The sequence below is a fragment of the Otolemur garnettii genome, unplaced genomic scaffold (assembly GCF_000181295.1).
Source record: "Otolemur garnettii isolate 467f Iridium unplaced genomic scaffold, OtoGar3 scaffold00039, whole genome shotgun sequence".
NCBI classification, from domain to species: domain Eukaryota; kingdom Metazoa; phylum Chordata; class Mammalia; order Primates; family Galagidae; genus Otolemur; species Otolemur garnettii.
Genome location: NW_003852434.1, coordinates 14,191,835 through 14,197,553, shown reverse-complemented (window position 1 = coordinate 14,197,553; position 5,719 = coordinate 14,191,835).

Below are 5,719 nucleotides of genomic sequence, written 5' to 3'. Positions count from 1 at the left end.
GCCCAATTCATAATTGCCAAGACATGGAAGCAGCCCAAGTGCCCATCGACCTATGAATGGAATAACAAATTGTGGTATATGTATACTATGGAATACTATGCAGCCATAAAAGGATGGAGACTTCACATCTTTTATGTTTACATGGATGGAACTGAAACATATTCTTTTCAGTGAAGTATCTCATGATTGGAAAAAAAAGTATCCAATGTACTCAACACTATTATGAAACCAATATATCATCACCTACTCATCCATATGAATAACAAAAACACTATAGTCCAGAAATAAGGACGAGAGAGGGTAGGGTAGGGGGAGGGTAGGAGGAGGGAGGGTATTTGGTGGGACCTCACCTATTGTGCACAATGCAAGGGTTTGTTCAAAACTATTAAGAGTACAAATGCCCAACCACAACAAAGGCATAAATGTACGAAGTTATGATTTAATAAAAAATATAAAATAAAATAAAATAAATTGTATAAAAAATAAATAAAAGAATGGAGAAACAAACAAAAATCAAAACAAAAAACAAAGAAAGCCTTGTATTCCACTGAAGAGGCAATGAGGTGAGTCCAGTTAGAGATTTGACATCATGCAAACAAGTCAGAAAGGAAAGGTCAAAAAGAGAGAGAAAGGAAGAATGTGAGAGTAAGAGTGAGACAGAAGGAAAACCGAACAATTTGTTAAATTGAGCATTTTTGCTTCAGTGACATTAGTAAGTATGTACACAGACAGCATTTCATTTGTACCGACGTGGGCTTAGACACAAACTACTGGGTAGGCACCGCCACGCACCTTTAATCTATTTGTATGATCTTCAGATTGCACATCTAATTTCACCAGATAGCAGAATGAATGTTAAAATGTATGGAGAGATAATAGCAAAGTGCTCACCTTCAAATTCTGTTAAATGTAAAATACCATAGTATAGACGTTGTACATTCAACATACAAAATCAAGTAATTTTCATATACCTCCCTTTTTTGTTAGAAAGGCAACCAGAAACTGTGCTATTTGTACACCATGGAGTACTAGTCAGCCTTAAGAACAGATGGAGACTTTACATCTTAGTGTTTACCTGGATGGAGTCGAATCACATTCTTCTTAGTGCAGTATCTCAAGAATGGAAAAAAATATCCATGTACTCAATACTAATATGAAACCAATATATAAGCAACTACACACCCACACAAATGATAAGACGAGAATATAGTCTGACAAGGGCGAGGAGACAGGAGGGAGGGGGAGAAGGCAGGGCGGCTGGAGGGATATCACTCAGCACAGCCCCCGGGGGAGGGCTCAGCTACAACTTGAACTTTACCTTAGAAATGAAAACAATGTAGACTAAACATTTGTGACCTCATATTAATTTGAAATTAAAGGAAAAAGAAATACAATGAGAATTGATTCACCAGTCGAACGTGCCTAAGCAAAAAATATTTTATTCTGAACACATGGGTAAGTAAGTAGATGATTATTTCTACAGCATTGCATCTATTTTGCCATCTAGGCTATGTTTGAAAACTTCAGAAGAAAGGATGAAAAACTTTTTAATTTGCGGTAGTAATACAGCAAGAGAAAATTGCTTAAAATGTATTAATTCTGCAATAGCAACAGAAAGCTTAAGAAACCAGCAATTTCTCCATTACTCACTTAAAAATGTAGGCAGACAGCAATTGCTTCAACATTTGGTAACCACTGGCTGAATATGTGGAGACCACAGACAACACATAGGGATTTTTCCAAGGTATCAAAGTAAATACTAGGTTAATTCCACTGTGCAAGATTTACTTAGGGGCAATAGGAAATTCTCCAAAAGATTACACAGGGGCCAAATGCTAACTATTACAATGCTTAGAGAAAGAGAAATTTCTATGTTCTTTGCATTCCCGTAGATAAAAATCAAGTTGAATACATACTATTATTACCAGATTTTTCTATCATTATTTGGTAAGACAATTGAGAGATGAAGTGTACCACGATGGAAAAAATTTGCATAAGCTCCCCTTTAGTTTGCTGCAGAATGTTCTGGGGCTTTGTAAAAGATCCTGGAGCAGGGACTGAAGATAAACTTCTAGCATATCTAGTAACTCTGTTTCACACGGTGTGAGGTAGCTCATGTTTTAACCATGTTAGGGTGTGGTCTGCTGTCTGTGCCATAAATTAAGCTTCTGCCACTTACCCCATGTAGTTTGCCTCTACACTTGAAATTTTAGTGTTTCCCTGAATGAAGCATTTATGGGAGGCTATTCTAAAAGTAGATAGCTTTCCCTAGATTCACTTTTTGTCTAAGCACTTACTCACGTACCATCACCACACATGGCAATAACAGTGAAATACGCTCTTGGCCTGGCCAGCCCTCAGCATTTCTAGTGGTTATACCAATTCCTAAAGAAAACTCGTTGTAGTTAATTCTAATACGTTTCCATAGATACCAGTATGGTTTGTTGAGTATAATTATGCTGTAGTTAAATTAAATATTAATTCTTTTGACTTCTATAAATGCAATGTCCCCAGAAAATGGGGGGGGGAGAGGAGAATGTAAACAAGGTATTTTATTTGCCAGAATTCCACATCTTCAAAAAACTATGATTTTTGCAAAAAATATTCTAATGGGCAAGTCTGAGTAAAGTTAAGTTTCCCACAGGTGCTAAATGTAAATAGCATTATTTTATATGGTAAAGTGGGAGAACTGTGATGAGAGAGCAAGAGAAAAAGAGTGGAAATGAATCAGTGAGATACAGCAGGCTGTCAGATTGGTAATGGGACCCTTTGGCTGGACTGCCTCCCCAGTCAGTGTTATGTCAGGTTCCTAAATGCATAGAAGGCCAGCAGATTGTAGGTTGAGGGGATATAATTTTATTAAGACTTGGGACTGTGCCCTGATACTCACAGAAGAGTAAGTTCTGGGGTCTGGTCTTAAATGTAGTGTCCACGGGCAGGAGGGCTTCTGCTAACATCTGAGTTACAAAGGTAACAGGTGCAGTCCCAAGCTCTTCCTTGGGTGTTGTCTGTGAGGACTCAGGGCTGCCCAGCAGTTGCCAGTGCCTACAGGATACAGCACATTTGACTGTACCTATGTCAGGCAGTAGTACTTATAACTACTTTATTTTTTTAGCCAATATTTAAGGAAAAGAACTACAGTTTACTTATTCATATATGTTACTCAAAGTTTCTAGCACAGAAATTAGCAAATGTTTGATAATAATTCTTGGGAAATTGGTTCAAATGAGCCTGGCATGATACTGTGGTGTAATGGAGAGAAGCTTGATTTTGAAACCAGATTAGTGATAAAGACATTACTACATTTAAAGAGAGTAAATAATTTTTTTTATTGAAAGTCAGAAAAATGTATATCAAAGGTGTCTTTGTCACTAACTCTTCTCAGTAATACAGCATTTGCATAAAATATCTAGGGTTATTTGCTAACTATTTTCAAAGGTGCTCAGAAATCAAAAATAATTTTGCTCTTGCTAATAGTAGTACCTACCCCCACTGCCTTTGGCCTCCTTACACTGGGAGAGAAATATAACAAGGGTGGGAACTGGCCAGCATTGCAGAATCTTGGGAAAATTTAAAGGTCTCATGATGACTTGCACCATGAAATTAGGAAATGGCACAGTCTGAGCCCAACTCAAAACAGTAAACTGAAAAAAATAATCTCTATTCAGACTAAACCATTTTTCCTTTGGCAGTACTTTTCCCTGTGCTGTTCTCCTGATTACAGCAGCCTACATCCAGTAATTACTCACAGGGGAATTTCAGGGGCGTTGGGAAAGGCTGAGGCTCTTCAGAGGGCTCGTTCAGTAATTGCATTTTTCTTTTATGAGCTTTGGTCTTTGTATCATAAAGCAAGCACCCTTGAGCAAGGGAACCATACCCAGATGATTCAAAGAACTCTTTCCATTTTGGTTCTCAGGACTTTAATCCTTATAAAGATATGTTTTCCTCAAAACCTAGAACACAATATAAATCCCACAGATTATATTGGAAAAGTTCTAATATTACAAAAGTTATAACACATATGGCACCAAAAGCACAGATGGCAAAAGAAGAGAATGGGTGGATATTCTCCCCAAATTGATTTATTTATAGGTTTGATGGTTCCCAACCAAAATTTTAACTGATATTTATGGTAATTGACAAGTTGAATTTAGATTATATCTAAAAAATGGCCTTGGATAGCCAAGAGCCTTATAAAGAACAACACAAGGAGAGGAGACTTATTATACTGTGTCCTCAAAAATTACGGCAAATCTGTAGTAATTGAAAGCATAGTATTCACAAATACAAGAGATACAAATAAACGGATAGGAGGCAAAAGGGGGCTGAGAGACGGACACCCCTCGGTTTAGAACACGTGCCCATCGCAGACGCAGCATCGTAAATGAATGAGGAAGAGAAGGGCTGTTCTACACACAGAGCGGGAAATGATCGTCTGTTTAAAAAACAAAACTGTCTTTTTGTCTCACAGCATGCAAAAAAATTGCACAAATGCAAATTTTACAATTTTATAAAGAAAATATAGGTAAATGACTTTGACCAGGAGAAAAAATCATTTAAAAATAAGCTGTAAATAGTACTGTCCAAGAATGAATAGCTACAGAGCAAAGACTTTGCCTTCCAGATACCATGTCATGCTCAGAACACTTCAGTGTGTGCTTTTTGGTGTGGAACCCATGAAACTCACTAAATTAAATGAAGAAAAACATGCATCTGGGAATGCTTAACCCACAAACAACTTATGTTTCTGGTGCAATGTTACAGCATTTTGTATTTCTGTGATTCCGACTGTGAGATTATACAAGGAGAGGAACATTGTTCTCTCAGCCTTTTAACCTGTATAGATTAAGGTATTAATCACATTGGATAATTAAATGGTTACAGAGTAGTTGTATAATTTTTATTTTGGAATTAATAACTCTTAAAGCCAGTTATAGGGGAATTCCAAAATTGCTTGCTGAACAAAACATTATCCTTAAGGCTTCACTGGTCATCCTTGGGACTGGATTCTCAAACTGGACCCCAACTTTAGGGAATAAGTTCTCAGAAGGAGACAGCCAAGTTAAGTGTGAGGAGCTGCCTGGCCACTAGCTGAGTGTCCTTTCACATCTGGACTCGGGATGTAGAGAGGCACCCCGAGAGGGAAGGGGGGGCTGTGCACAGTGACCTGCTTATGTCTTCCCAGTTCCAGACACGTCCTGCTCAAACCTGACTTGGTTCTGCTTTCATATCATCCCTAGTACACATGCACACCCCCCTACATGTGTGCACCCCCCACATGCATGTGCACAGCCCCCGACATGCATGAGAACCCCCCACATGCGTGCACACCCCCCATGGATGCGCACACCCTCCCACATGTGTGCACCCCACACATGCATGTGCACAGCCCCCCAACATGCATGAGCACCCCCCCACATGCATGTGCACACCCTCCCACATGTGTGCACCCCCCACATGCATGTACACAGCCCCCACACATGCATGAGCACCCTCCCACATGCGTGCACACCCCCCATGGATGCGCACACCCTCCCACATGTGTGCACCCCACACACATGTGTGCACAGCCCCCACACATGCATGAGCACCCTCCCACATGCGTGCACACACCTCCCACGCATACAGCCCCCACACATGCATGAGCACCCTCCCACATGCGTGCACACACCTCCCACGCATGTGCACATACCCCCACACACATGTGCACACCCCCCTA